Source organism: Odontesthes bonariensis, chromosome 21 (assembly GCF_027942865.1).
Source record: "Odontesthes bonariensis isolate fOdoBon6 chromosome 21, fOdoBon6.hap1, whole genome shotgun sequence".
Classification (NCBI taxonomy): Eukaryota; Metazoa; Chordata; class Actinopteri; order Atheriniformes; family Atherinopsidae; genus Odontesthes; species Odontesthes bonariensis.
The window spans coordinates 27,283,526-27,306,244 of record NC_134526.1 but is presented as its reverse complement, the minus strand read 5'-3'; the positions used below and the strand labels follow the sequence as shown (position 1 = coordinate 27,306,244).

General features: G+C 41.0%; 1 protein-coding gene across 1 annotated transcript in view; it reads left to right on the top strand.

Annotated features, from left to right (window-relative positions):
• LOC142370742 (thyroid hormone receptor alpha) overlaps positions 1-22,719 on the top strand; it is a 144,086-nt gene that overhangs the window by 59,970 nt on the left and 61,397 nt on the right. Inside the window, exon 2 of the mRNA XM_075453174.1 lies at positions 372-1,524. The gene's annotated coding sequence lies outside the window, so the exon portion shown is untranslated. The remainder of the gene's footprint in view (positions 1-371; positions 1,525-22,719) is intronic.

Genomic DNA, 22,719 nt, shown 5'->3' with positions numbered 1-22,719 from the left:
CTTTGTTGCAAGCTTATCCAGGGGTTTGGACGACTGTTGAGTCCCATTGGAGTCCTGTTAAGTTCCATTCTTTTCTTGTGAAATGTGATTCAATGGTACTGTATGAATGTATTGGTTGCTTGCTTATGAAAGCATCTTTAAGTAATCCATGTGACATTTTGGAAGCTGATGCTGATGCTAATTATTTATGTTTGCACTGATAAAGGCTTTCAGGTTGCTTGGAAGTTTCCCTGAAGCAACCAAACTGAACGCCATCCGATAGCCATCTGTGACTGGAGATTGTGCTCATGAATATCACTAACAGTATCCATGTCCATCAGCCAAGCTGTGGTTATTCTAATGTTTTTTTTTGTGTTTGTCTTCCTCTACAGACGGACACCCTGACAGAACCGACCTGTTAGTGAAGAGACGGATCTAAGAAGCAATTTCAGATGGAACCTGGCAAATTACCAGCATTCTTTTTATGAAAAACATAAAACAGAGCACACTCGAGACTGATTAAAGCACAAGTTTACCTCCCTCCATCTTACTCTGACCTGGTCAGAGAAGACCCGTCTGCTTTCTACCTCCCAAAAGGAACAAAAAAGGAAGTACCAGCAGTTCATCATCTGTTAGAAGTTCCTTCTTTTTGTCACTACATGCAACCTGTCTCCACTTAACCTCAGGGACTCCTTCCCACCGCCTACCTCCTCTACCTAATCCAGAGGTACGGACTAATATAGGGCGAGAACACACCTGTGACCTGTAGCTCTTGTTACCGTGGCAACCTGTATTACCTTTCAGGCTCTCTTCACTAATAACCAGCATTGACATTAGACCTCAAACCACCTGCCAGCTCTAACCTGCTTAGTTAACTGAACTGATCCACATTAGCCCAGACCAGAGGCTAGTGTTTTTGCTGGAAGGTGACTGTAGCCTCACCCCTCTGCATGGTGTACCTGGCAGGCAACTATATACCTCAGTTATCACAGCTTCTGGAGAAACACTTTAAGCAACAGAATCCATCCTGGTGCTTTAATCTGCCCGGCAGGTAACGCATGCTCACTAACCTGGTGCTACAACCTACCCAGTAGACAACTTATGCCAGCTTCTATCATTTGCCTCGGGGGCAACAGTATAGTAACAGTAGCCAGGGAGGCCTCTGGAGAAGCAAAGTGACTCAGGAGTACCGGTTGGCTGGAAGCTTCACATCATTTGCAAATCATACACAAACCAAACAATTCTAAGCAGGAGCACAAGACAGCAGTTACCCATGGAGCTTTGAGAGATCACATCAGATGTTACCCCTTTTGTGTCGACTTTACTCATCACTACATGAAGGCAATCCAAGGACAATCTTGATAGCCTCATCATTTGTTCTTGCTCTGCAGACAAGACACAAAGAACAGATACCTTCTTGCAGATCTAATGGCGGGCATTATGCACCCTAGGATCTAAAGAGAATAAAGTCGGAAAAGATTCGTATTGTGTGACAGAGAACAATAAAGGGGGAGCATAAAACAGCTTTAAAAGAAGAATGCAGTGGTGAGTTTCCTTGTTTTCTGTTTATCCATGTATCCATCCCTTATATTTTCTCACTAAGAAGCTCTACAGGCTTGTTTTCAAGTGTTACTCATATGGTCCAATCCCTCAACTTTTTATCCCAGTGAATAATAGAGGAATATTTTAATTTTGTATATTTTTTCGTTTGTTATCATTTAATTCCTGCGCATCACTGTGTGACATTTAAATGACATTTCCGCTGTATTACATGATGCAGAGTTGAGACAGACTAGAGATTACGGAAAGATAGAGGGTCCACTGTGTAGTAAATGTCATTAACTGAAACTGAACTCTCCTGCAACAGCACACTGCACTTCTTGGGAAGATGTTGGAAAATGGGAAAATAGTTCGACTCACAGACTGTTGGGAGAAGAAGCTCATAGTAAATATAAAATTATCAGTCAGTATTTCAGCCTCTCATCATTCAGTTATTGTACAAGAACGGTCTTTGAGATATGGCTCCACAGCTCATGGGGAGATGGTTTCGGTGCCTTTAACTCCCCTATAAGTCCTGAAACTGAAGTAGAACTTTAAAGTTTACTTCTCGCGGAGGGGGACATTTTTGTCCAAAGCAGACAGACGGACAGACACGCATGATGACAATACACTCAAAAATTATGTGTTTAGACCAGTTGGATCAGATTTTTTCATTTACTTGCAGAATATGGAGGACTGAACTGCCAAAACTCCAAACAAATAGAAAACTACATAGAGGGCTCAATGAATAAAAGAAGATGCCAGCAAATTCTACAAAAAAACAACATAAAATGTTCTATTATTATTGCTGCTCGAGTTTTTATTATTTTTATTCACCTTTTTGTTTAATTGTCTGTTACATTTATTAATTCAAATTTGTTTTAGTGTTTGTTTTCATTTTTATCACAATATTGTGATTTGGGCTTCATCTTCCTCCTACTTATTTACTTAAAAAGTTTCCTTAAAAAACATTTAAATAAAAGAATAGAATACAGAAATAAATGTATTTAAGAAATAAATTGTGGGAAAATGTGACAAAAAATGAATACAGGAATAAATGCTGGGATTAGAAATTAGATGAATAATAAAAATTGATCTATTTAATATAGATACATTTCTATAAATCTAATTATCTATCTATCTATCTATCTATCTATCTATCTATCTATCTCGATCAAAAGATATTTTCTCCTGCATCATGGAAAGCAGACTTTTCAGTCATCAATGTAACACCAAAGCTTCCCAAGGGAGGAAGCAACATGGCCTAGTTTATTGTGTTCATTTACTTTGAACATGGAGCAGTTTTGATAAGTTGGAAGACAGCTGCTGAGGTAATGCTCAGTGTGACCCCTGCATGTTTACGCTGTTCTGCGGCATACATGGATACAATATCGGACCTGTTATTTGTTGTTGAACAAAGAGTGAAGGTTGGAGGGAGGTATCAGGATGGTAAGATTACACGTGAAGACAGATATGAGGCGGGATCCAGCAGGAACAGTGTCCTGGCCTCACCTCAGGACCCCTCAGCTTCAGTCAGTTAGAGGCAGTCTCACACGCAGCGCTCTTCTTCGTTGAAAGTCTCCTCACATCTTAATGCCTGTGTTTTTTTCCCCACCCTCTGCTTTGTGTTACCGTGGCAACACAGACCCTTCCCCCTTACCACCTGTGGCTGATTCGCAGTGATGTATTGAAGACAGAGTTGGCGTCAGCCAGTCAGACCAAGAGCTTGAACATGAGCCAAGCACTTGTGCATCTGTGTGAAATTTTTTCCCCCTGTTTTGGAGGGGCTCACACACTCAGATGTGTGTGTGTGTGTGTGTGTGTGTGTGTGTGTGTGTGTGTGTGTGTAAGGTCATATGTACAGTATATTTAAGTGGCACATTGATCTACTGCTGCATTAAAGGACACAGGGGGCCAACAAAAGGCAGGATGAGATTACATTATCTCGTTGTGTGTCTGCAAGTGTGATTGTGTTTGTATGATATGAAATTGGATCACTGAATGAGTCATCTGTGGCTCTCTGAGACTAATGCAGCAGTTACGCTGTGTGTGAAAAAGGTGTGTGTGTTGATGTGTAACATAAAGCTAACTGGTTTTTATGAGTACAGGCACTGATATCTTCATCTTTGCGTGCGTTCAAAAAACCGGTGATCAGAAATGAAACATGCAGGCATTCAGTCTGCCTGTCTGAAAGCTAATATAACAGTAGAAGAAGAAGCCCCTCTATTTCCTTGACAAAATTCTATTCATTAAAAAAGAAGATGGCTGCACATTGAGCCCCGGGATCAATATTTGTGTCTTAAGCAGTCTGAGCAGCGCATATTTCTCCTGTAATTTTAGCAGCGAAAAAAGCAAAAGTCTTCAGGGAAGAGTGCTGCCTGGAGATATAAGTGGCTTGTTCAAAGTTATCAAAAACACGACTGCTATTGTAATTTGATTCTACACAGATGAAAACATAGTTATGAATACTATATTGCATTTCTGTCAGTAGTTCTCTACGGAATCCTTTATAGTGGAGCCTGTTGAAATCCTCATGTGTATCATTTATAAGTCTGTGAATCAAGCAAACAAGACACACCGCATTCATCACAAAGCTTTAGATACATTAGTGCTTCATTTATTTATTTATTTTTGACGTTATTCTGTAGAGAGCAAGGCAGGCTGCTCCCACCACTTTCTCTGTGTTAAAATAAGTTACTTGACGTTCTGGCAAATATTAGGGGTGTTGAGATGCATCCATTGGAATTATAACCTGATTTTTAAACATTGAAGAAACCATATGATTTATATGCTTCTTGGATCCTTTGAAATTTACAACAGGGTTTTGTATCCACGCGCTGTAAGTTTCTGAACCCCAGCAGCTTTTCACAATTGTTTTAGATTAAGAGAGTGTATGGGTGGCATGTGGCTGCCTTCAGTTCCCCTTGGGAAAAGGAAAACTTTTTCTTTTTTTCAAAATCTTTTTACATTTTATAAACACGCCATCATTGTTGACTCTCCTCAGTCAGCTACTTAAGAAAATGGTAGAAAATAGGAACCGGGAAAATGTTGGAAAAGCAGCTCTGTCTGCCTGTCCAGACTCTACTTGTATGATACATGAAACAGATACACAGAAGACCTCCTTTTGCTCTGTAGGAGCAAATCACCTGGAAACTGAATGTTGCTGGTGAGTCTTGTCTTAATAAGGAGGTGCAAGCTTTTTGTCAGCACTGTAGTCAACACCAGTCCTTTCTCTCTCATCTGCGCCAAAAAGACATCCGTATAAACCCACAATTATTACTCTTTGATCATTCACACATGCTAAACAGGAAACTCAGCCCCGCATCATTGTATGCTTACACACATCAAGCTGGCATTGAGGAATCAGCTGAGTGACGACAGCAACATTGGTTAGAGTGGTGCATAGGGATGGGAATCGAAAACCGGTTCTTGTTGAGAACCGGTTCCCAGTGTTTCAATTCCTTGGAATCGTTTGGCAATTTTGCAAACGATTCCCTTATCGATTCCAGTGGGCGCGAATGACGTCACCACGCAACATTGTGTGGCGAGTCCAGTGCAGCCAGCAGTCAACAGTAAACATGGCGCCCAAGCGGTACAAACGCTTGAAAGTTTGATTACACATCCCTAAAAAAGATGACAACAGGGCAACTTGCAAAGTGAATATTTCACCAAAGGGAGGAAATACTACCAACATGCAATAACTATGAATGAATGTCACGCTTTCGATCCGCTCCGGACTAACGTTGGTGAATCTGAACCCAGCAACGTTAGCAACGTTAGCAACGTTAGCATGTCCTCGGCCTACACTGCAGGTAACTATCTAACTAACAAACACTGCCTATCATGTTAGCGCCATTTGCCTCATTGTAAAACCTGCTATTAGTAACGGTTAAGGTTAAATGAATGCCTTCTCAGGCATTACATTTAGATGAAATCATGAGAGGCAGAGCCTGACTGGCTCAGAGCCAGAGGCTGGTGGTACTACCCCCAGTTCACGTCTACCTCCAGCTTCTCCTTTCACCAGAGCAGGGAAGAGTTAAATTACCCAGGCCATGATAGACGAATGTGGACCTCACCGTTGTTGGGTTTGTAAGGTCATGACTCGTGTTACTCCTAAACTAAACAAAGTTAATGCTAATCGACCGGTTTGTTGTCCTTTTTCTCCAAATGAGAATTGATAAGGGAACCGATAAAGAATCGAATCGTTAAGCAGAATCGAAAATGGAATCGTAAAAATCTTATCAATTCCCATCCCTAGTGGTGCGTTTGGCGATGAGAGCTTGCCCTTACACACATATCCCATTTCACCTCAGTTACTACCTCCTTTTCCGGCTCAGAAGCATGTCAGCCACAGACAACTCCTCATGTACTTTCACACATGACACTGACGTGCGACTGGACCAGGGTTTTTTGATGTGTTTTTTTTGTTGTGCATTGCTACTTGTGAAGAACAAGCAAAAAACAAGATGTCTGATACAAACAGAGTTTGTAATGCATCATAAAATCTAAAATTCCGTGTCTGAAAAAAACGAATAAGCAAATGAAAATAAATTAATCTAATTCAATTGTATAAAAGGGTAGGGCTGAGCGACATGGCAAAAAATATTATCATGATATTATTTTCTATGTTGATCGATCTCGAGTTTATAAATGCTGTCAATTTAAAAAAAAAATACTAGAAATGACCACAACATCAAACAAATAAACTCTAGAACAGTTTATTGACCAGAGAGAACTCAGCGTTTCTCTCCTTATAATGAATTATAAAACTATTCATTTAAAACCAAAATCTGTAACTGTAATCAGAAATTCCAAATAAAAGTCTGGATCACAAGACTGAATCATTTTTCTATGAAATATGAAACTACTTCGTTTTGAATGCTATTTTTATGGGATGGCATCCACAAATGATGAGATGATGTTTTTCTGTTTGAGGCTTGCACTACACGAACTGGTGCACCGAGTAACATCGGCTCACATTTTCATGCTCTCTATGAGTGGCTGGCAGCAGTTCTAGTGATTGGACAAATAAGTTGTGTTCCCCATTTTGGCATTCACCAAGCGATGACAAAGTTTGCACACTATTTTAGAACATCTGTTCTTTATCATTTTTACTGAATCCAAACCCCTTCAATATCATGGATATAGTGGGCCCTACATCAGTTCAGTCTCTGTCTGACCCACACTTTTGTGGCTCTTTTTGGCTACACTCGTTCTCTCCTATGTTTCTAAATCTTCCTCAGTCTACTGGTAGGTCATTGTATTTTTTTTTCCCTTTTGGGTTTTCTGGTGGTTAGTAATTAGCTTAGAGGCACATTAGAGGTTTTTGCAGATAGGTCAACTGAAAATGTTGCATGCTGATCACCGAGCTGATTAGGGCATTGAATGAGTCCAGTGGTAGCACAACACATCTGAAAAGTCACCTGGTAAGACAGTATGGTGAAACCTATTCAAAGTTTGTGGATGTTGACTGCTGTCATAAGCAAGAATAACAGTACTCCAAAAACAATGTCCAAAAGACACAAATTTAGCCTTTTCTCTGAAACTTTACCAGGCCAAAGGGCTCAAGTGCCCTTTAAAAAATCCCAGATCGACCTATTACATCGAAATCCAACAGCAAAAGGGATTACAGTACATCCCCCTTCCATCAGATTATAGTCAAAACCTTTTGCTCTATTTTGATAATCGCAGATTATGGAAGTGATGTAAAACTGATGTACCAGGTAATAGAAACAGGGGAATGCAGCAAGATGCCTTTCAGTTTCTGTCAACAAATTTAGGCCCAGTGAAATCACTTAAAAATAGTTTTCTTTTTTTTTCAGAAATAAAAGCATCTCCACCTTATCGGCAGATACACTATATTGCCAAAAGTATTCACTCACCAATCTAAATAATTAAATTCAGTTGTTCCAATCACTTCCATGGCCACAGGTGTATACATTCAAGCACCTCGCCATGCAGACTGCTTCTACAAACATTTGTGAAAGAATGGGTCGCTCTCAGGAGCTCAGTGAATTTCAGCGTGGTACCGTGATAGGATGCCACCTGTGCAACAAGTCCAGTCGTGAAATTTCCTTGCTACTAAATATTCCACAGTAAACTGTCAGTGGTATTATAACAAAGTGGAAGCGATTGGGAACGACAGCAACTCAGCCACGAAGTGGTAAAATGACAGAGGTCAATGGATGCTGAGGCGCATAGTGCTCAGAGGTCACCAACTTTCTGCAGAGTCAATCGCTACAGACCAAACTTCATGTGGCCTTCAGATTAGCTAAGGAACAGTGCATACAGAACTTCATGGAATGGGTTTCCATGGATGAGCAGCTGCATCCAGGCCACACATCACCAAGTGCAATACAAAGCGTCGGATGCGGTATACCAGCATACCAAGAGATTTTGGCCAATTTCACGCTCCCAACTTTGTGGAAACAGTTTGGGGATGGCCCCTTCCTGTTCCAACATGACTGCGCACCAGTGCACAAAGCAAGGTCCATAAAGACATGGATGAGCGAGTTTGGTGTGGAAGAACTTAACTGGCCTGCACAGAGTCCTGACCTCAACCCGATAGTACACCTTTGGGATGAATTGGAGCACAGACTGCAAGCCAGGCCTTCTCGTCCAACATCAGTGTCTGACCTCATAAATGTGCTTCTGGAAGAATGCTAAAAAAAATTCCCATAAACACACTCCTAAATCTTGTGGAAAGCTCGCCCAAAGGAGTTGAAGCTGTTATAGCTGCAAAGGATGGGCTGATGTCATTTTAAACCCTATGGATTAAGAATGTAATGTCACTTAAGTTGATATGCGTGTAAAGGCGAATACTTTTGGCAATATAGTGTATATATTTGTTTTTGCATTTACTTCTTTTACAGACAAAGTAGACATTTATTCTTTTAGGAATATCAGATTGTGAGAATTTTGAGTCTCCCCTATGAACAAACTGACAGGGAAACACCTCCAAACCAATGACATGCTTGCTTAAAAGACTGTCTGTAATTTTGTTCCTATGCGCCCGGTGCATTCAATGAGGAGTGAAAATCTGTTACCCTCAGTCATTCTTTCAGCTCTTTTGTCCAAGGGAAGACCTCAGTGTGCCCTGTGCTGGACAAAAATGATAAAATCCAACTAATAAATGTTTAAAAGATTTTTTTATAAATCCATCTTTTTTTGTGTCTCATACACACATCTCTCTTATACAATTTTTGCCAAGAAAGAACTTTGTTTTCTCTAGAGACTGTGTTTCTTTATTCTAATTCTTTTGTCTCTCAATATCCTCCTTACATCTTCCCTGCTGTTCTCCTGTGGAGATCATCTTTCTTCTGTCCAGCTATTTCTGGCTGCATCTTCAGCCTGATGACTCCTGCAGTGCCGTGCATCCATCTTCTCATCTTGTGTCAACCTACTGCTCTCAATCAAAGCAGCAAAGAGGCACGTCAAGACTTGCACGTGTCGGTAATGACACACTCACTGAGCTCCAGGAATTAACACAGTTTCACCATTCATGAGCTGAATGAAAGCGACTGGCGGGATCAGCTGCAGTGTTACCAGTTTTACTCGTGGTATCAGTGTAATGACACCTAGCTGCTAATCTTTTCACCTGCTGTCGCTGCTCGTCCACTCACACTTCATCTGGCAAAAACTAATTAATTCAAGAAGGGGAATTCTTATTTATCCTATACAAGCTCTGACTGAATAATGATGATTAAATTAACCTTGAACCCTGTTACTGCCATTCCTCATATCTTTATGTTAAATGGTTCTTGAGCAATAGTTCTTCAGGCTTTCTCAAGTTTTTTTTTTTTTTTTTTGGGGGGGGGGGGGGGGGGGTGTTGGTTCAGTCCAGTCTTTGTACCTGATTTTTTTCTTTTAAAGTGATTCGTTCATAAAAAAGCAAATAACTCAAGGGATGAAGCAGTGTTGAGAGCTATTGGCTGTTACTTGGCATATCTCAGCATGGTGTGCAGTGTGGTTTTAAAAAGTTTTGAGGAAACTGGACAAGTTGAGGACAAAAGAAGAAGGGTCAGGCCTAAAAAACAATTGAACAGTATCTGAAAGTGATTCTTTCTTAAGAAATATGAAAAGAAATCCAGCAAAGACCTGAGAGATTCAAATTCAAATTCAATTCAAAAATACTTTATTTATCCCAGAGGGAAATTAAATGTTGATGTAGCTCAATTAAATCAAGGAGTTATTATAGATGCTGATGGCTGTGGGCAGGAAAGATTTCCTGTAGCGGTCCGTTTTGCATCCAAACTGAAGAAGCCTTTGACTGAAGAGACTCTGTTTTCCGATAACAGTCTCATGGAGAGGATGTTCATGGTTGTCCATAATTCTCATATCCTTCTTTGCATTATTGTCTCCAGAGGTTCCACAGTCGTCCCCAGAACAGAACCAGCCTTCCTTATCAGGTTGTTGAGTCTTTTTAGGTCCCTGGTTCTAATGCTGCTGCCCCAACAGATGACGCAAGAGGAAATGACGCTCTCAACAACAGACTTGTAGAATATCTGCAACATCTTGTTGCAAACCTTGAAGGACCTTAGCTTCCTCAAGAAGTACAGTCTGCTCTGTCCTTTCTTGTAGATGACTTCACTGTTGTGTCTCCAGTCCAGTCTGTTGTCCACATGAACACCAAGGTACTTATATTCCTCAACCACCTCCACTTCTTCTCCCATGATGGAAACAGGGTTTGATCTAACCCTGTTTCTCGTGAAATCTACAATCATCTCCTTTGTTTTGTTAACATTCAAGATGAGATGATTGTTCCCACACCATGCCACAAAGCGGTCCACCAGCTCTCTGTACTCAGCTTCTTGTCCATCTCTGATACACCCGACAACTGCAGAGTCATCTGAATATTTCTGTAGATGACAGGAGCTTTGTCCAGATGACAGTGGGTTTGTTGAAGCAGGTGTATGATAGCGTCTTCAACTCCAACTCCATGGCGATAAGCAAACTGCAGGGGGTCCTGATATGTGCTGGTTTGCTTACACAGGTGGGTCAACAGGAGTCTCTCCAGGACCTTCATGATGTGGGATGTCAGGGCAACAGGTCTGTAGTCATTGATGACTGAAGGGTGAGTTTTCTTTGGTACCGGAACCAGACAGGATGTCTTCCACAACAGTGGTACCTTCTCTTGGGTCAAGCTAAGGTTGAAAAGGTGTTGCAGAATCCCACAGAGCTGCTCTGCACAGGCCTTCAGGACTCGGGGGCTGACACCATCTGGACCTGCAGCCTCGTTCCGGTTCAGTCTCTCCAACTGCCTCTTCACCTGACTTCTAGAAACAGAAAAGTGGGAGGGGGAGGCAAAGGGGACAACAGCATCTCCTGATTGGGTTGAAGACAAACTAGTGGAAGCAGAAGAATCCATGACTGAGGTGGAGGTGGAGATGTTACAGGAAAGCCGTGAGTCAGAGGAGGGTGGGATGTCTCTTTGGCTGGGAACAGGAGGAGAGGATGGTGAGCTTGTTCCTGAACTGAACCTGTTGAAGAATGTGTTCAGCTCATTTGCTCTGTCCAGACTTCCATCCATCCGATCCTCCCTCTGCTTGAGGCCTGTGATCTTCTTCATTCCTGACCACACATCTCTGATATTGTTCCTCTGCAGTTTACTCTCAAGCTTCTTTCTATACACCTCCTTGCTCTCTCTGATCTTGACTTTGAGCTGCTTCTGTATACTCCTCAGTAACTCCCTGTCTCGCTCCCTAAAGGCTCTTTTTTTCTTGTTCAATAGTTCCTTTAGCTCACTGGTGAGCCAGGGTTTGTTATTAGGGAAGCATCTCACTGTTCTGGTGGGGATGGTGTTGTCCACACAGAAGTTTATATAGTCAGTCACACACTCAGTCATGGCATTAATGTCCTCTCCATGTGGCTTACAAATAGAAATCCAATCGGTTGAATCAAAACAACCCTGTAAGGCTTCTTCAGCTTCATGTGACCACTTTCTAACAGTCCTTTTTGTGACAGGTAGTCTCTGGACAAGGGGTTTATATGCTGAACAGAGAAAAACAAGGTTGTGATCTGATTTACCCAGGGGAGGTCTTGATTTGGAAATGTATGAATCCTTGACATTTGTGTTAAACAAATCCAATGTCTTGTTTTCTCTGGTAGAGCAGCTGACAAACTGTTGAAAAGTTGGCAGTGTAGCAGAGAGTGAGGCATGATTAAAATCACCAGATATTGCCACAAAAGAATTGGGGTGTTGTGTCTGTATCTGAGCAACAACGGAACTGATGACATCACATGCAGTGTCGGCAACAGCTGAGGGTGGAATGTAAACAGCCACCAAAACAACACTGGTGAACTCTCTTGGCAAATAATATGGACGAAAACCTACTGCCAATAGTTCAATGTCAGGACTGCAGAGACGACTCTTCACAGTAACATGTCCTGGGTGACACCATCTGTTGTTGACAAGCACTGCCAATCCACCCCCTTTCCTTTTCCTGCTACTCTTTAAATCTCGATCTGCTCGTACAGTCAGGAAGCCCAGCAGAGAGACGCTGGAGTCGGGGATATGATCCTGCAGCCATGTCTCAGTAAAACACATAATGCTACATTCCCGATATTCTTGCTGAGTCCTTGTCAAGGCTAGAAGTTCATCCAACTTGTTAGCTAACGATCTTACATTGCCCATGATGACGGATGGCAGAGATGGTTTGAACTTCTTCTTTCTTTCTCTCCTCTTTGCTCCTGCTCTGCATCCACGACGCCTCCTTTTCAATTCCAGTGGGATTTCTGGCTTCAGTTGTCGAATTATTTCTGCTTTTCCAATGTTAATCAGCTGCTCCCTGTTGTAAACCACCTTGTTGCTATGGTTATGCATCATAACAAAAGAGCAAAATATACAAAAGTGTTGGGAAAAATCAATCCAGCTGCACAGCATCCAAGGCAGGAAGGAACAGTTGTCCAAAAAATGCAATTTCTTCCAAGAAAAAACAGGAATGAAATTTAGAAAAAAGAATAAATCTCAATGTGAGGTACAGAGCTACTCCAACGTGCTGCCACCCTCAGCAGCGCATTCTAGAACAATCTGAATGAACAATGCATCTGAACCTTCAGTTGATCCATCTACTGTCGGCCCAAGCCTCATCAGAAATGGTCTCCATGGAAGGGTGGCTGTCAGGAAGCCATTCTTAAGGAAGGCAAACGGGGAGAAAAGGCTGAGGTATGCCAAATGACACAAGAAGTGGTTTGAAAATCAGTGGGTCTTATGAAGGGATGAATCCTCCCCAGTGGCTGCTTGCATATGCTAACACAACTGTGAAGTTAAAGTTAAGTATCAAAGGATAAAAGATATTTTTGTCTGATTGAAAGCCAACCATCATATATCCAGATTTAGTACTCCTCCAGGCCAGTGGCATGGAGAAGTTGAACGAGTACTTGTAGATGTCTTGATATTGTGTGTCTGGAACACTGTCATTTCGAGTAGCTTCAGTTCTAATGACATGCTTCCTCAGGGCATTTTACGGGTCACGAATGTTTTATCCCTGCCGAACAAAGACAAACATCTATACATGATGTGTAGTATAAGTTTAGGCATGGATACACATTTAGGTATAATAGAATATAATTATTGTTGACACTTGCTTATTAATATGCCTTTAAATGTAAACACAGAATGTGTCCATTACAGCTTCACTTAAATGTACAATGTGAGGGTTTTTTATTGTGACATGAACAAACGATCTAACATACAGCAGTCAAACGGCTTTACACAGCCATTTAAAGAGCATGACATAGTTTATCACCACGTTACTGTCTGATTTAGTTTCGGCTCAGTGGCAGCCTGAATGTAAACCTGTTTTATAGTAGAGCTCTGAATCTTTGCTCTCTCAACGATTTGATTACGGTTCACCTGTGAACAAGTCAATGCATTTAAAGATGCACGTGGATTTCCTTTTTATAAAGACCATTCCAGGAGGGTGGACTCATTTGATATCATATATAAAATGCCTTTTTATTTGTTCTTTGTATGTCTATTGGTTTTTTTTCACTTCTGCTCTTTATAAACACTAAATATGTTATTAATGCTGCAACAATATAATTTCCCTCTGGGATTAGTAGTGTCAAGTCCCAGTTTCTTAGATTAAAGTACTATTTCACCTCTCATCGCTGCTTATAAGGCTGTTCAACTATCCTTACTCTTTGAATCTTTAACCCTGATTAACAGCTGGCATTAAACCTGCACAGCTGTGCAGTTATTTTCTCCTCTATGCAAGCGGATTGTTTTAGGGCGTGGAGTGACCCACTGGACAAAAACTCCCCTTTCTGCCTCGGGTCTGCCTCTTCTGAGATCTGTAGTACTCAATAACCGTGGGAACACAAAATGAGAGAGCATCCAGATAATAGACTGGTAGCTCAGACCACACATCAAACTAATAATAAAAAAAGGCTTTAGATTATTCTCATTTACTTCCATTTCCCTTATCTGCAGTTGGACCATTGACAGATAGTAGGCTACTGATCCGTCTTTTAAGCACAATCTCATTCCGAGTCATGCTTTGAACTGGTGCACGAACTCCAATCACAATTCCTCCATCACAAATCTGCTTCTTAAACTCTGGACTCCACTGTTGCTCCATTCCTTTGTATTAGGTTTTTAGTGGGTACCATTAGGAACTGTTGCTTTTATGTCCAGTATAACATGTTTTGTTTATATATTATGGTTTTTGGGTGTTATGATGATGGTGCATTTAAAGACCATGGGGAAATCTGTAATTCAATCTTTCGACCGGTAAAAAGTTTGTATGGCAATAAGAAGTCTGATTTCCTTGTCGGGATTTTAAAAAGGATTAGATTCTCCTAGAGCATTATGTTATTTGAGCTCTATTGTTATTGATGGGATTTGATTTTAATAGCAAAGTAAAAAGAAAGAAAGTTTAAGCTTCTCACTTCTGAGGTACAGCAAATGCAGCGTCAGCATATGTTGAATTTAGGATGATGAGAAAATAAGACAGAATAACCTTGTAGAGTGCTTATGTTTCTACTGCAAATCTGAACAGCTCCATTAAAGACATATTTTTGGTTTTAGGGGGCCCAAAACAAAATACGAAGGTTGTGGGGTTCTTTTACATTTCAAGTTGTGGTGACTTAAGACTCCCAAATATATGTTCCCCAGCACACAAAACAGGTGACATTTCCCCTTCAATATATGCAAAACTTACCAAACATATTTGAAGTTTTTAGGTTTGAACACATTGCTTATCACTTATCTGCATGTATTAGGTTGTGTTTTGCTATGTTCACAATAAGCTGTCGTCTGTTCTTGTGAGTAAGCAATCTGGGATTTTTTAGGCATACTTTGGGAAGGTAATTACTGGCTGAAAAGAAACATGCATGGATAGGTCGTAAGATGTTAGAATTAAATATTGGTAGAATATGTGACTTTTTAATCACCCAGTAAGGAAATTAAGCCATTGGAGCTGCAGGTACTAAAATATACTATTTATCAGAGACAAACAGAATTAGAAATATACTTTACAAAGGAAATGAAACCATTGGACATGACTTACAGATTAAAGATACAATAAAGAAGTGCATTTTATCTAGAATTAGGTCATGAATCCACAAAGATCATGATCACAAAGATTTTATAGATTTTCTATTTACTGTTTACAACAGTGAAAACTAAAAGCACAGCCTTAAAGGGGAACTCCGGGGCATTTGAAGCGTGTTTCCATTGCTAGGGGTTGTCAAATAGTGATAGTAGGACACAGAGAGGTGCGTATCTGCGCTCCCTGTGTGAAGATCGCTCTGTCCGCACAGCATGTCATGCGAGGCTAATACGTGGTGGCTAAGGGGCAAGCGCTAACCCTTCCACGTAAAACAACAACTTGCACACTGCAGAAACGTCACACAACTTTATAACCCATCCGACAATAAAGTCACAAGCCTTACCATCAAAACCATATGCATGGTTCTCACATTACTGGCATGGGGACGTTACAAAACAACTTTATAAACAGCATGTAACTCACCGGCTGGTTGTAGGCTCGCGCATGTGAAAGCCCAAAAGAGTCGATGGAGAATAATCCCATATACAAAACAATTATATTCTCTAGAAAAACTGCGTTCAAGTATTTAAAACATTACAAGAATATTACTGGGCATGTATTGTTGTAATGTTTTAAATACTTGAACGCAGTTTTTCTAGAGAAGATAATTGTTTTGTATATGGGATTATTCTCCATCGACTCTTTTGGGCTTTCACATGCGCGAGCCTACAACCAGCCGGTGAGTTACATGCTGTTTATAAAGTTGTTTTGTAACGTCCCCATGCCAGTAATGTGAGAACCATGCATATGGTTTTGATGGTAAGGCTTGTGACTTTATTGTCGGATGGGTTATAAAGTGGTGTGACGTTTCTGCAGTGTGCAAGTTGTTGTTTTACGTGGAAGGGTTAGCGCTTGCCCCTTAGCCACCACGTATTAGCCTCGCATGACATGCTGTGCGGACAGAGCGATCTTCACACAGGGAGCGCAGATACGCACCTCTCTGTGTCCTACTATCTATCTGTCCTACTATTTGACAACCCCTAGCAATGGAAACACGCTTCAAATGCCCCGGAGTTCCCCTTTAAGCAGCAATAATTTGAAGTAATATTTTCCTGTATAATATAATCAGTCTCTTACATTGTTATGGAGGAATTTTGGCACACTTTTTTACAATCCTGCTCACATTCACTTAGGTTTGCAGCATTGGTTTATGCAAAGCTCTCTTAAGGTCCCACTACAGCATCTCAATCAGGTTGAGGTCTGGACTTTAACTGGACCATTGCAACACCTTGATTCTTCTCTTTTTCAGACATTCTGTTGTAGATTTGCTGCTGTGTTTGGGATCATTGTCCTGTTATATGACCCTAGAATACTTTGGTATACAGAGGAGTTCATGGCCGACTGAGTGACTGCAAGGTGTTTGTGTCCTGTGGCTGCAAAACAAGCCCAAATCATCAGCCCTCCACCATCAGGTGTATGAGGTGGTATGAGGTGTTTGTGCTGACATGCTGTGTTTGGTTTTCTCTAAATGTGCTGCTGTGCATTATGACCAAACATCTCCACTTTGGTTTAGTCTGTCCAAAGGACATTGTTCCAGAAGTCTTGTGGTTTGTTCAGATGCAGCTTTGCAAACCTAAGCTGTGCTGCCATGTTCTTTTTAGAGAGAAGATGCTTTCTCCTGCAACCCTTCCAAACAAGCCATACTTGTTCAGTCTTTTTCTAATTGTACTGTCATGAACTTCAACATTTAACCAGTAACTGAGGCCTGTAGAGTCTGAGATGTAGCTCTTTGGTTTTTTACAGTTTCTCTGAGCATTGCACGGTCTGACTTGCTGATGACTTGCTGGGACGTCCACTCCTGGGAAGATTGACAGCTGACTTTTTTTTTTAATTTTTTCCAAATGTAAATAATCTTTCTCTCTGTAGAATGATGGACTCCAAATAGTTTGGAAATGGCCTTATAACCTTTCCTAAATTATTGAGCAGCAACAATTTCTTCTGTAAGATGATTGCCAATGATCTTTCCTAGGTGCACCTAACTTACAGCATTTTGTTTTAGTTTTTGTTCAATAAAAAATGGCACTTTTAAAATGTCGCAAGTTGTTAATTTGAGATCGTATTTATTCAATTCTAAGACCTGAGGCCTGTGTTACAAGGCAGGTTTAACATATCCATTATAATTTAAGATGATCTGGCTTAACTAACCCTAACAATGGAGACCTCACTTAGCTGTACTACAGCTCTGGTTATCAACTTGGTAAGTCCACCCAGGTTTTCTGACTGGTCATGTGCATTCATGTAAAACAGGTGGAGCTGCTAGCCTCTGACCAATCATACTCTGACCAATCAGACATTTTTCTGTTAGGCTGAAAACTAACACAGCTGCTGCATCCAAACAAAGAAACATAGATGCATAAAAGCGATTCAAAGCAGTCCGTGGCCTTATTGTTCATATAAAGCAGTGGTCCCCAAACTTTTTCTAAAGAGGGCCGGCTCGCTCTGCATGGCCCTTGGAGAAGGCCGGAGGCTGGAGATTTTCCATGTAAATTACAGTAAATATGCCTACTGTATACAGAAGATATATCTTAGCTAAATTTTAGCCCATTCAATGTATCATTTATGTTAGGCTACTATCATGTTAAAAATTATATAGCATAGTCTTAAATGGAAATAGCTGAAATCACAAAATAAGAATAATAACATGAATAATGTTAGATAAAAGCCTTTTTAAGCATTTTTAGAAATCACATTTTATTCCAACATTTGTGAACTCACACAATTCTGTTTGCCATAAAAAAAACATTTTAATGCCATATAAAACCATGGCTTAAAATTGTTTATCCATAAATCGCCAATGACAGAACTTATTTTGCATTCCAACAGGTAGGCTAACACATTTTGTTTTGACAATTGAAAGTTACACAACTTCTTTCACATTCTTAATCAATAAATCAATAGGCCTACATATTGCAAAACTTATTTTGCAAATAATCTAAAAGTCTAATTTACTATTACTCAGCCTATTTAACAACACAATGCTGTTTTAATAAAATCTTTAAAAAAAGAAGCCATCTGAAGACATAAAGGTATTATTTCCTTTGAGATTAGTGCAGGAGCCAACACCTACCAGTGGCTAAAAAAAAAAGGAATTATGTACTTGTTTGGAGTCGCCATAGAGAATGAACAGGGAGAAATAAGACTGATGGTTGTGCGGGAGGGATGGAATACATTACGGACATATTTTGGAGGGCCATAAAAAATTACGTGGCGGGCCATATCGGGCCATTTGGGACCATTGATGTAAAGTTATCGTAAAAAGTTTATTCTCAGCCAAGCTCTTTATTGCAAAACAAAAAGTTTTTCAGTTTTCTCATAATTTGATTGCAAGTTTGATAAGCCACAAGAATCTGTCAACAGGAACAACAGTGAGAGAGTATCTCACAAACTCCCTGACTGTAAACAAACTGACGTCTTCTTCACTTTTTAATTTCCTCAGTGAATTGATTGGTCAGAGGGTGGTGCTTTTACATGGTTTGGCCTCTTATCTTGAGCGTCTCCAGCATGAGTTGCTATGGTAATGCATCTGATTAGAAGTGAATCAGCTTGACGATACTTAAAATCCAGAGCTGAACCTTAACACTCAGAAAATCCCTTCCCGAAATGTAAATCTTCATCAGCAAATGCTACTAAAGCCATAATCCTGTGTTATTAGACTTTATCAATCAATCAGTGTTTATTTACAAGGCTCTTTTCATACAAAATAGTCATAGCACAAAGTTCTTTCAATCAACAATAAAATAGCCACACTCACCCAATACCCATCCAAATTCTCAACCTAGCAACACACATATCACACAAACACATGTGTGTATGGCATTCACCATCGTGTGCATGAAAAATGTAAATAAAATATATTTATGTATTAAAACAGATAAGATTCAACTAAAAGTCTTACTAAAAAGGAAGGTCTTAAGTTTGCTCTTAAAAGTATCAACACTCCCAGCAGCCTTCAGGTCCTCAGGAAGGCTGTTCCAGAGACGAGGACCGTAATAACTAAATGACGCCTCTCCGTAAGTTTTTGTCCTCCCTTTGGGAATAAATAAAATACCAGCTTCTGAGGAGCTGAGAGCCCCAGGATGTTCATGAAATAAAAGCAAATCTGATAGATATTGTGGACTAAAGCCTGATTTATGCTTCAGGCGCAAAGCCTCTGACGCTCGGACGCAGAGCCTCTGCGAGCGTCAAAATCTTGACCACTCCCCCACGCAGAGGCTCTGCGCGCGTCGTCGTGCACCTCAGAAAAATCCTGACTACACGTCGGACGGACGCAGACCACCAACGGAAGTGCGCAGACAAAAGCGGCTGTGATTGGTCCTCGGTGTGCCTTTCCGGTTGTCTGTGTGGCTTCCACCTTTGCATTTTCGCCAACTCCAAAAAAAAAGCTGTTCTTCTTCGATGTCGAGCAACTCCAAATCCATATCTTGCATACACTTTTTCTTTTTTGTAAAAACAAACACTTCCGCCAGCGCCGCCGAAGTTCTCGTCACCGCCCACCGAAATTCTCGCGAGGGGAAACTGCTGTGCGTCCCGAGAAATTCCAGACCGAGGTTGCAGAACCATAACATGAAAAGTGGTTCGCGACCAGAGCAAAGCAACACGTCAAGACGATAGACGCAGAAGTATAATCCGCCCTTAAGACCCTTAAGAGCTTTAAAGCGGCAGTCGGCAACTTTTTTTTAGTCATATTAGCTTGAACTGTCATGGGATTCTGGAAGTAGAATATTAAATAGGCTGTTTAGGAAAAATAACGAAATCTGTAGCTCCCTCTGAAGCCTGTAATCATGCTTGCAAAAACCGAGCGCTCCCGGCTGTTTTTAACCAATCAAGTTAGGGTGGAGGAATCCTACCTGTCGATCACAGCTTGTGCACACGCTGCTGAGCGTGAGTCTGCCCCAGCTTGTGTGCGCTCACACTGGTGTGAACTCACGTGCACAACCTCGTTCACAGAGGGGGAGGGGTTTGGGGGGCGATTCGGAGCTTGGTAGAGGTTGGGGGAGGGACCTGAAAGTTGTATCAGTTCGAATTTTCCGACTTTAGACTCGTAATTTTGAAAACTTGCCGACTGCAGTTTTAAAAGACCAATAAAAGAATATTAAAATCAATCCAGAAGCACACGGGAAGCCAATGCAGATATTTTAAAACTGGAGTAATATGAGCTGTCCTTCTGGTCTTCATCAGCAGACACGCAGCTGATTTTTGTAACAGCTGGAGTGGAGAGATGTTCTTTTTAGGAAGACCAGAAAGAAGAGTGTTACAGTAATTGATTCTGTATGTGATAAAAGCATGAATCAGTGTCTCTGCTTTGGGTTGAGAGAGGAACAGTGTCACTGTCACTCTGGCAATATTCCTCAGATGAAAGAACCCTCTCTTGTTCTTTTTCTAATGTGGGATGTAAAATTCAAAATTGGATAAAAAAACTCTGAGGTTCGTTACCTCGTCCGACCGGTTAATGGAAAGCGATTTCAGTTTTGAGTACAGTTCCTCTCTGTGTGCCTCTGGACCGATGGCCAGTACTTCTGTTTTTGTCCTGGTTTAGAAGAGATTTAAAATCTCATAAGGTCCTTGCAAAAAGAACATCCGTTTCTTAGTGGTATTTTGGTCGCTTTGCTCACACAGAAAATGAGCACATAATGCAGATCAACATCCATGATTATGGATGTTTCTTTCCTAGTAAAGGGTCAATAGTGATAACCCTCTGTGGTTAAGCTGCTCTGTTAAACCCCAGCACTGTGTGAGCTTTGAGCTTTGCGGTCACCCTCCATAATGAGAGTTTTGGGGGGGGGGGGAGGTTGTTATTGACAATGCTACTTGAATCAACCACTCCAGCCTTTGCAACACTCAGTCTCCATTTCTACACTTAGCTTTTTTGAGCAATCAAGCCTTCGATGTGGTGCTTCAGTCAACGCTGTTGGAGACGTTTGCATGATTTATTCACACAAGATTTTTTTCTGCTCAGATACTTGTATTCTGATGTGCTTTTATTATCTGCATGTCAGCTCAGTTGTGCATAAAACAGTGTTTGTTTATGTTTATGTGTTTGCACTTGCAACATATAAATGCTTCTAATATTTTTAGTCACATTCCTGATTTATATTATAGCTGTAAATAGTTAAAACCACTTAATTTAGGCACCTTGTCGTGATTGGAGTTTGGTCTAGTTTTCCACTTAATAATTAGAGCGCCCACACTAATCCCTATTGGGAGGCAGGTAGAAACGGTTTTATATAGCACGTAGTACGCTATATAAGAGGAACGGGCGTTCACTTCTTGATGTAGCTGTCACTTGGAATTGCTACATCTTCTGTAGTTTGCCATCACCTGCTTGTCAACCTGGATCTGGACGTCTCAGGATCCACGTGGTGCACAGTCTGGGTGGGTTCCATCCATTAGCATCTGGTTGATTTGTGCTGCTAGATGTTCATCGAGGGCAGTTAGTTTCTTTAGCCAGTCGTGTGTATCAGACCTCGTGCTGTCCAGCTCTTCTTCCTTGAGACTCTTGGATGTCTGCCACCATTATGGTCACTGGTTCCTGTTCAGGGCGATTGCTGTGGTCAGCTCTCAGATCCACTAGCCATGGAGCATTGGTGTTATGTGATGCTTCTCTCTTATATACTCTACTAGTATTGTTCTGACCATATACTTTGGATGGTTAGGTGGAGAACATCCCATATATTCTTCTAGCTTAATCTTCTCCAGTGTACCTTCTCATAGGTGTATCCAGAGCTGTGAAATGTTGTTTGGCAGTCTCTAGTGCCTCAAGTATGGAGAATTTGTTGTATTTCTTAGGGATTTCCCTCTTCATTGTACCTTTCTGAAGCTAACCTCCCTCCGTGTTGCCTCGATCTTGGCCTCCAACCTTCATCTCAACGGGGGGTACTGCCTCACACAGGATCACTGCAGCTGTGATGTACATCAGCTTATTGTTCTACTTTGTAGCTTAGCCTTGGCAAAAGGCCACGCAGGCTTCAAGTATCAAGATCATCCACGATCCTCCATCCCAGGTCAGCTGCCCTTGTGTTAAGTTTATCAGGGCTTTCTGATGGGGCTCGGTACCCATTCACGGATGCTGAGAATGATGATGTATCCCCCCTGACCTGTCACCCTGGCACATATATCCCTTCTCACTGGGATTGCTGGAATGGTAGCATTCCAACAGTGGGAGATTCTCCACTCTGTTCCACGAATGTCTTATTCCAGTAGCCCACTTGCCATCAGTATGTCCTGGCTAGGGCTGCTCGATAATGGGAAAAATCAATATCACGATATTTTCAGTCAAAATATATATCACGATATTTTAAACGATATATATATGTTGTTTTTTTTTGCCAGCGGCAAAAAATATCCCATGGGCTGCCCTCTGCTGGCCTAGGTCTACCTCTACTAGAGCTACACCTTGTTGAGTGCTAAGCACATACAGTATAATTATTATAGGCTTCAGTAGTACCTTTTTGTTAACACTGTATATTTTGTATTATGAGTCATAATTATGACTATATTTTATTCTTGTCCAAACGACCCCTACTAAAACACCTAGACATATCCATACAGAAAAGGGTGTATAAGCTCACATTTTGAAACACACACTTATATCTTTTTCTTCAAATCTAAAGTGGTCCCAGATCACCGAACTTTTTCTCCCTTTTTTCTC